Source organism: Chiloscyllium plagiosum, chromosome 11, assembly GCF_004010195.1.
Source record: "Chiloscyllium plagiosum isolate BGI_BamShark_2017 chromosome 11, ASM401019v2, whole genome shotgun sequence".
Taxonomy (NCBI): domain Eukaryota; kingdom Metazoa; phylum Chordata; class Chondrichthyes; order Orectolobiformes; family Hemiscylliidae; genus Chiloscyllium; species Chiloscyllium plagiosum.
Window position 1 is genome coordinate 76,013,296 of NC_057720.1, and position 9,047 is coordinate 76,022,342.

Below are 9,047 nucleotides of genomic sequence, written 5' to 3' on the forward strand. Positions count from 1 at the left end.
ACAACAGATTAGGGAAAATATGCACTTCAGTTCAACAAACAGAGTTTTGTTTCCAAAATACAAGATCACATGAGAGTTGAAGTACGGTTTGTTAATTTAGACCACATTGGATTTGCTTTCAGCAGATGTATTCTCGGAGTGGGAGAAGGTCAATTTTATTTTGCATTAATACCAAAATCCATACAATTGAAACTTGGAAGCACAATGCTGAGATCATAGTTTCAATTCCTTTCCCATTTGCTGTCATTGTTTTATTCAAAATTTGATTTGGGAAGTTATAGCCGTTTAATAGAAAGAAGGCCTCCTGCATGTGTGAACTGACAGTGCTTTTTCATACACTGCATGTTATCAGTAATGGCTAGAATCCCTCAGGCCAAGAAAAATGGGTTTAAATTGCTGTGATTGGTTATAATCAGCACTTCTAATTGAAACAGCCTGTGTTACTGGGGAATTCTGGGATCTCTGGCAGGCTCCCAAGAATGTCCAGAATGTTAGTTTTTTTCTGCACATCTTACATCAGCTTAGTTCATGTGACAGAGAAAGTACGGAATTCTAAGAAACTTCAGACCAAAGACAGGTCAGTTAGTACATTCAGACAGACAATTAACAAGATATTCTGGACACCCATGTTGAGGCGAACGGTCTTTGTCTGAAAGGTAAGCTCTCTTTTTAAATCCTTTGTGACAGCTCTGTACTGGATGTCTAATCTTTTTGTCTAAACCGGGAATATCTTACTACATTTTAACAGAATGAAGATAAATCATGCTAATTAAAACCCAACAAAAGACGAAGAGCAAACACATCTTTTGTAGCTCTCCTTTCAAGGATACGTTAGTACTGAAAACTGTGGAAAACAAAATAAAAGTTTTGTGGTCAAACTACAACTTTTTTTTTGCTGTCTGCATGGCAGGCATAACCAGATGATCATCGAGAGCACCAGAGCTCCAGTGCTTGATGTGTGTCCAGATGCAGGTTTCACCGATTCTTAACATTCAAGCATCATGAAGCTTTAGAATTATTGTCCACCACCAGATTATGGACATTGTATGTGCAACCCTCTCAGAGCATTGTTTGCATTTAGAATACTCTGCCTTAAGAAAAAAGTGGATGCAGAATCTTTTTTTTAAGAAAGGCAGAGATATATAGATTCTCGGATTACCAAGGGGATGAAAGTTTATCGAGGGTATGCAGGAATGTAGAGTTGCGATTAAAATCAAATCAGCCGTGATCTTATTGAATGGTGGAGCAGGCTTGAAGGGCCAAGAGCCCTATTCTTGTATATTCATAACTTTTCCTAATCTGTGTCTACTTTTTCTTCAATTGTATCATTGTGTTTACATGAATTGGCTGTATTTTCCTTATGACTTATTTATACAGCTGTTTAATAAGGATACATAGACTCTCCCTGATAGTGTTTCTGCTTATGTAGAACTAGTTTTACAAGATTTATTTTAATTTCCCAGCACATTGTTGCTGAGTGTCTTTGTAACTTTGGACTGAAAACCTGTGCTTGCAAGTCCAGAATTGTTCCAAAGCATAAATCCCCACAATGGTTGCAGTTGGCTAGTGAGGGTCTGGAAAACACCTCAAGCATATGACTTATTTTTCTGGGTAATGACCCCACAGATTCAGGCTGGGATTAGTGCTATATTAATGTCAGATTAATGCCTTAATTTTTCAACAAATATGGAAGTCAAATGATTTACCCTCTATCCAAGTCCAAAGTATCTGCATTACTAATCATAGAATCTTTACCTCACAACAAAAGGCCATTCAACCCATAATGTCTATGTTTGCTTTCATAAGGGACAATTTAAGCACTGCCACACCTCCGTCCTCTTCCCATATTTCTCGTCTTCAGATATTCAGAAAACATTTATTTCCCAGGAGGCCATTCAGCCCCATTGTGTGCACCTACTGAAAAATGAACACCCCAGCCTAATCCAAGTTTTGAGCATTTGGACCAGATCCATAGAGATAATAGTACTTGGGACATATACCCAGACACCTTTTAAATGAGTGGAAGGTTTTTGCTTCCACTATCCTTTCAGCCAATTAATAAGACTCCAATCATCTTTTGAAGAAAATAATTTTCTTCATTTACTCTGATCTTTTTACCAGTCACTTTTTAGATCTACCCTTCCAGCCATTGAGAACTCTGCTAAGGAATATAGCTTTTTCCATTCTTTTCTGAATCCTTTCAACTTTGTAATAATCAAACATTTCCTCAGCTGCTTCTGTTTACTCCAATTAAAACAATACTGGAAATACACAACCAATCAGGAAGTGTCTGTGGAAGACAGAACAACTACCTTCTTAGGTTAAAGACTTATCAGTTTTGATTACAGTTTTTAGCTTTTTTTATTATCTGCGGTCATGATGCATAAGTACAGTGAACTAAATTGGTGTATGAAAGGAAAAAGTGATCAAAGCAAGTGAAAAAGTCACTGTAAAGTAGCCAGGAATATGAAGCATATTAAACAAGATTTAGTAAAGACTCAAGGAGGAGAGTAGCTAAAGTAATCTGTGATCCCTTCAGGTAGAGAGAGGATAAGTTATCATGGAGAATGGGGAGATGGCAGAAATATTTTTTAAAAATTGTCTTCACAAGCAAAGACATGTTAAATGCTAGAAAAATCAGGGACAAATGAGTGAAGAACTTAAGGTAGTGAGTTAATTAATTTCAGTAGAATTAGAAAAGCTTAAAGCATTAAAAGCCAATAAAATCCCTGGCCCCAATAGTCTATATCATAAGATTCTAAAAACAGAACAATTGATACAGGGAAATCAGAGTTATAATTTTCCTTCCTAGGGCCTAGCCACTGCCTGTTTAGTTTGTAGTTAAGCAGGCCTTTTCTGGTAGAAGCAGCACAAGTCTGTCACCAGCTTGTCAGAGAGATAAACAGACCCTTCGGTCCAACTCGTCCATGCTGACCAGATATCCTAACCTAATCTAGTCCCACTTGCCAGAACCCGGCCCATATCCCTCCAAACCCTTCCTATGCATACACCCATCCAGATGCCTTTTAAATACTGTAATTGTACCAGCTTTCACCACTTCCTCTGACAGCTCATCCATATACACACCACCCTCTGTGTGAAAAAGTTGCCCCTTAGGTCCCTTGTATATCTTTCCCCCCTCACCCGAATCAAATGCCCTCTAGTTCTGGACTCCCCCACCCCAAGGAAAATACCTTGTCTACTTATCCTATCCATGACCTTCATGATTTAATAAACCTCAGTGCCTCAAGACAATCTAACCATAAACATTCTTTCTCTCCACACATGCTACCAGGCATGCAGAGCTATTTCAAGAAATGTTTGTTTACGTTTCAGATTTCCAGCATGCGTAGTATTTTATCTCAGTTAAAGAACCTCAGTGGGCAGTAAAATGGGAAGTGGCCTTGAACCTTCCTGTTCAGGTGCTCACTCTGCCCAATTCATTGTCCTTCTCATCTCTGAGTTCATCACCTTGCAGAAGATTCTTCCCAACATTTTCATCATGGTCATTGAGTTGAAATGTTTAATTCTGTTTCTCTATCCGTGAATGCTACCTGACCTGTTCAATTTTTCCAGCTTTTTTGATTATTATTTAGCAAGGAGTATCATCTTGCCTACTCCTTAGCGCAAAATAGCAATCTATTCATTCTCTTGTCATGCACTGCTATGAATATTGGGTTTAAATGTTTTCTAATCAACTCATTTAGAGACATTACTACACACTTTGAGGAGTAGTACTTGAAGCTGGAACTCCTAACCCAGAGGAAGGGATGTTACCAATGCCATAGGTGCCCTTGATAAGTATTGCAGTAAAAATATACTCCACTTTCAATTTTGTTTTCCAAAGGAGAAATTAATTGATGACATAATGAGCCATTGAAATGTTTATATGGCAATAAACTATAGTACTTTACCTAATAGTTACTGTCATCCCTCGTCATTCCCAGAGGCAAGGAAGGATAAAGGACAATTTTAATGTATTCTGCCACTCAGGTAGCTGAGGAGATCAGATGCAATGATAATTGTGGATTAGTGGAAAGTAATATTATGTCATAGAAGTCTACAGCACAGAAAAATGGCCTTCCAGACCATCAAGTCAGTGCCAGTCAAAACAAGCACCTAACTATTTAATTAGTATTGGTTGGTATGTAAAACTGGGATCCCACAGCCTTCATGCACAGTGACTTCAGTTAGAAGTACCTCATACTGAGTCAGTGGCAAGGGAGCAGAATGCATTATGCATGTCTCCCTTCATCACTTGCAATTCTGAAATGGAGAATGTTGTTATCATTCATTGGTTTGATGTTAAACACAGTCTGCCAAGACTGAGTTCAAAGTAAAATAATATGTTTTGAGCTTAGCAGTGCTGCAATGAAAGCAAAAACCAGGCTGGATGGAATCAAACAGGAGCTTCAGGAAAGATAAGCTGATGAAAATCTACTAAAGGGAACAATGTCCATAGAGTAGGCTGCATTGGGCTGAAAAATATGCAACTTGTCCACATTGTAAATAGCAACCTATAATAATCTCTTTCCAAACTTTACCTGAGCTGTTACTAATTGTTTCCCTGGAAGAGGCCTACTGTCAGAACAGTTACCTTTCACAATTTTATAGTTTAAATGTGAGAATGTTATTCACTTGGAGATTTAAACCTGAACTTGCCTCTTGTTCATCAATTGCTCAAATAGTTATTTAGCTCTTACTGCATTTGGAAATTCATTCCAGATGTGTTCATTTTGAATTAGTATCGTGATTTGTGAAAAAAGAATTTCAAACTTTCAAATCAAATTATATGGATTAATCTTCACATGAAATCTATTTTTTTATCACTATTAGGTTTATAATTTTTGTCACTTTCATGACTGTTTGGACAGGATGCTTTTAATTTACCTTTGTTTTTAAATGCCATGGTCTAAAGCTATCAATCACAGCAATCAATTAGATTACCACAACTGCTGTACTGGAACAACTGGGATTTCCTGTTCCAGATATGAAGTGATTGTTCTGAGAACTGGCAATGTTTTTCTTGTTAAACCATATAGACTGAGCAACTAGAACAGGAAGTGCTGGTAGGTCCAAAAGTGATTAAATAATCTGATCAGTTTGCATTAACTGTGCTTGATACCATAATAGAAAACAAAGTTGAAAGCATGGTCTGATATTCCATTCAGGCCAATCACATGAATTGGACAGCACTGCCAGCTTGGCTTGTTGGCAACACTTTTGTCACTGAGTTAGAAAGTTGTCAGACTGCCATCTTTGGCTATGCTGTTGGAGATGCTGTGTTGAGACATTAAGCTATTCCAGGCCCAACCTTACAATTAGGCCCTCATGCCTACCTGCCCATCCTCCTTCTCACCTATCTGCTCCACCCTCTTCTCCAATTATCACCATTACCCTCACCTTCATCTACCTAATTACACTCTCAGCAACCTCCCTCCCAGTCACCCCCCCCCCCCCCCCCTCCTATTTTATCTCTCCACTCCCTCAGCTGACAAGCCTCATTCCGGATTAAGGGTTTTTGCCCGAAACGCCGATTCTCCTGCTCCTCAAATGCTGCCTGACCTGCTGAGCTTTTCCAGCACCCGACTGTCGACTCTGATCTCCAGCATCTGCAGTCCGCACTTTCTCCACATTAAGCTATCTGCCTTGTCTGGTGGAAGTAAAAGATTTGGTACCACTATTCAAAGAAAAAGGGATCTCTCCCATAGAGCCAGCCAGTATTTATCCTGCATACAACATCTAAAAAACAATCTTGCCAGTTATTTAATTACTGTTTGAGGCTTTGCTGTTTACAATTGGCAACCATGTTGCCATCATTACAACAGTAACCTTGCTTCTAAAATACTGCTTTGGCTGTGAAGCGCTTTGAGATATTGTGGAGGAAATGATAGTTATTGGTTTTTAAATCTCACACCTAATTAGCTTAAGTCAGCATCAATTTTTTCCTGATTACTCTCCTGTGAAAGACATTGAGATATTTTAGTTTTGTAAAGGTGCCTTATAAATACTAGTTTTGAAGCAGCAATATTCAATCAAGTTAATTTTGTTTTACCAGTGTAGGAATCTTATTTTCTGGCTCACTGGAAACAGGCTGAAGTGATCTCAGCATAGCAACTTAAGAGTTTTATTTCCTCTTTCCCTTGTATGGAAAGATGCCCACTCCCCTCCAAGATGTTCCCCACACTCTCCCATAGATTGGAAACTCAGCAGAATGAGGGATCAGTCTTTAGAACACCACATTAGGCAGTATAAAGCTACAGTTCTCAATAACATAATAACTGTAAAAATTAATTTGTAGTTCTGAACATGTTATATTTTGAAATTATTCTGAAACATTTTAAAGCTTGTTAAAAGACATCATTTCATTGATGAGCCCAATTCAATTTGAACCACGACTGCCAACATAATTTCATTGCTATGAATTAAAACAGATAACCATTTAATTCATCCTACGAGCATAATATTTTTTACTTAAAATGGTCAATTCCCAGTTAGAAAGAAACAACTTACATTTATAGAGCAGCATACTAAAATTAGATCCTTCCAAGATACTTCATAGTAAATAAGGTAACATTTGGTCTGCTGCAGCTACTATTCAAGTAAAAAAACAGAATCCAACACATACAACAAGATCCTGCAAATAGCAAAAGTCAAAGCTTGATATATGTACAAAGGTGATCCAGCCGTTCAGCCAGGAAATAGAAGGTAAGAGCCTACACTATTATGTAATTTGTAGATTTAAGCAAACAATGGATAATTGTTTTGTTAAGAGGTTAGAGTCATAGAATGTACAGCATGGAAACAGACCCTTCGGTCCAACTCGTCCATGCCGACCAGATATCCCAACCCAATCTAGTCCCACCTGCCAGCACCCAGCCCATATCCCTCCAAACCCTTCCTATTCATATACCCATCCAAATGCCTCTTAAATGTTGCAATTATACCAGCCTCCACCACATCCTCTGGCAGCTCATCCATACACGTACCACCATCTGCGTGAAAAAGTTGCCCCTTGGGTCTCTTTCATACCTTTCCCCTCTCACCCTAAACCTATGCCCTCTAGTTCTGGACTCCCCAACCCCAGGGAAAAGACTTTGTCTATTTATCCTATCCATGCCCCTCATAATTTTGTAAACCTCTATAAGGTCACCCCTCAGCCTCCGCTCCAGGGAAAACAGCCCCAGCCTGTTCAGCCTCTCCCTGTAGCTCAGATCCTCCAATCCTGGTAACATCCTTGTAAATCTTTTCTGAACCCTTTCAAGTTTCACAACATTTTTTCGATAGGAAGGAGACCAGAATTGTGTGCAATATTCCAACAGTGGCCTAACCAATGCCCTGTACAGCCGCAACATGACCTCCCAACTCCTGTACTCAATATTCTGACCAATAAAGGAAAGCAAACACCGTCTTCACTATCCTATCCACCTGCGACTCCACTTTCAAGGACCTGTGAACCTGCACTCCAAGGTCTCTTTGTTCAGCAACACTCCCTCGGACCTTACCATTAAACGTATAAGTCCTGCTAAGATTTGCTTTCCCAAAATGCAGCACCTCTCATTTATCTGAATTAAACTCCATCTGCCACTTCTCAGTCCATTGGCCCATCAGGTCCAGATCCTGTTGTAATCTGAGGTAACTCTCTTCGCTGTCCACTACACTCCAATTTTGGTGTCATCTGCAAACTTACTAACTGTACCTCTTATGCTTATGGTGAACAACTTGTTTACTTACAGCATCACTTTAGCAACAAAATAAGGTTCTCCAGTTAATTGCTTCCTATTCACTGATTCACTATAAATTCTGAAATTGGTAAATAAAACCAAACCATTAGGTACTTAGTATATTGCAGGAGCAAAAGATATGGTAGTGTTACCTGACTAGTAATCTGGAGAGTTAGGAGATAGAGATCTGTGTCCAAATCCAACCTGGAAGACTGGGAATTTAAATTCAATCTAATCTGGAGATCTAAAAAAAAATCTGCTCTCAGTAATGGTGACCAAGAATCTAGTGAGTTGCTGTAAAAAGCCAACTGGTTGAATCAGTAATTTAGGGACATTGTGAAGAGGATATAGGAGATTTAAAAAAAGACAAGGTAAAGAGATATCAATAAAGTGAATGTGCAAAGATGAGACAAATGGAGTATTGAGGGGAAAACGTGAAATAATCTGTTTTGGCAGCAAGTATGAAAAGGAAGCATATTGTCTAAAATAGTGAAGGCCAAAATACCACTGAGATGCAGAGGGATCTGGGTGACCTTATGAATGAATCCAGAAAAGGTTAGCATGCAGATAAAGCAAGTGATATGGAAAACTAATAGAATGTTATAGAACATAGAAGAATACAGCGCAGTACAGGCCCTTCGGCCCTCGATGTTGCGCTGATCCAAGCCCACCTAACCTACACTAGCCCACTATCCTCCATATGCCTATCCAATGCCCGCTTAAATGCCCATAATGAGGGAGAGTCCACCACTGCTACTGGCAGGGCATTCCATGAACTCACGACTCGCTGAGTAAAGAACCTACCCCTAACATCTGTCCTATACCTACCCCCCCCCTTAATTTAAAGCTATGCCCCCTTGTAATAGCTGACTCCATACGAGGAAAAAGTTTCTCACTGTCGACCCTATCTAAACCCCTAATCATCTTGTACACCTCTATCAAGTCACCCCTAAACCTTCTTTTCTCCAATGAAAACAACCCCAAGTGCCTCAGCCTTTCCTAATACGATCTTTCTACCATACCAGGCAACACCCTGGTAAACCTCCTCTGCACCCGTTCCAGTGCCTCCACATCCTTCCTATAATATGGCGACCAAAAATGCACACAATACTCCAGATGCGGCCGCACCAGAGTCTTATACAACTGCAACATGACCTCAGTACTCCAGAACTCAATTCCTCTACCAATAAAAGCCAGTACGCCATATGCCTTCCTCACCGCACTATTTACCTGGATGGCAACATTCAAAGATCTGTGTACATGGATACCAAGATCCCTCTGCTCATCCACACTACCAAGTACCCGACCATTAGCCCAGTACCC

General features: G+C 39.5%; 1 protein-coding gene across 2 annotated transcripts in view; it reads left to right on the plus strand.

Annotated features, from left to right (window-relative positions):
• Window positions 1-441: 441 nt before the first annotated feature.
• The window catches only part of ddr2a (discoidin domain receptor tyrosine kinase 2a), a 156,896-nt gene continuing 148,290 nt past the window's right edge, over window positions 442-9,047 (plus strand). For both annotated transcript variants that reach the window (XM_043699847.1, XM_043699846.1), the window contains exon 1: window positions 442-656. The gene's annotated coding sequence lies outside the window, so the exon portion shown is untranslated. The remainder of the gene's footprint in view (window positions 657-9,047) is intronic.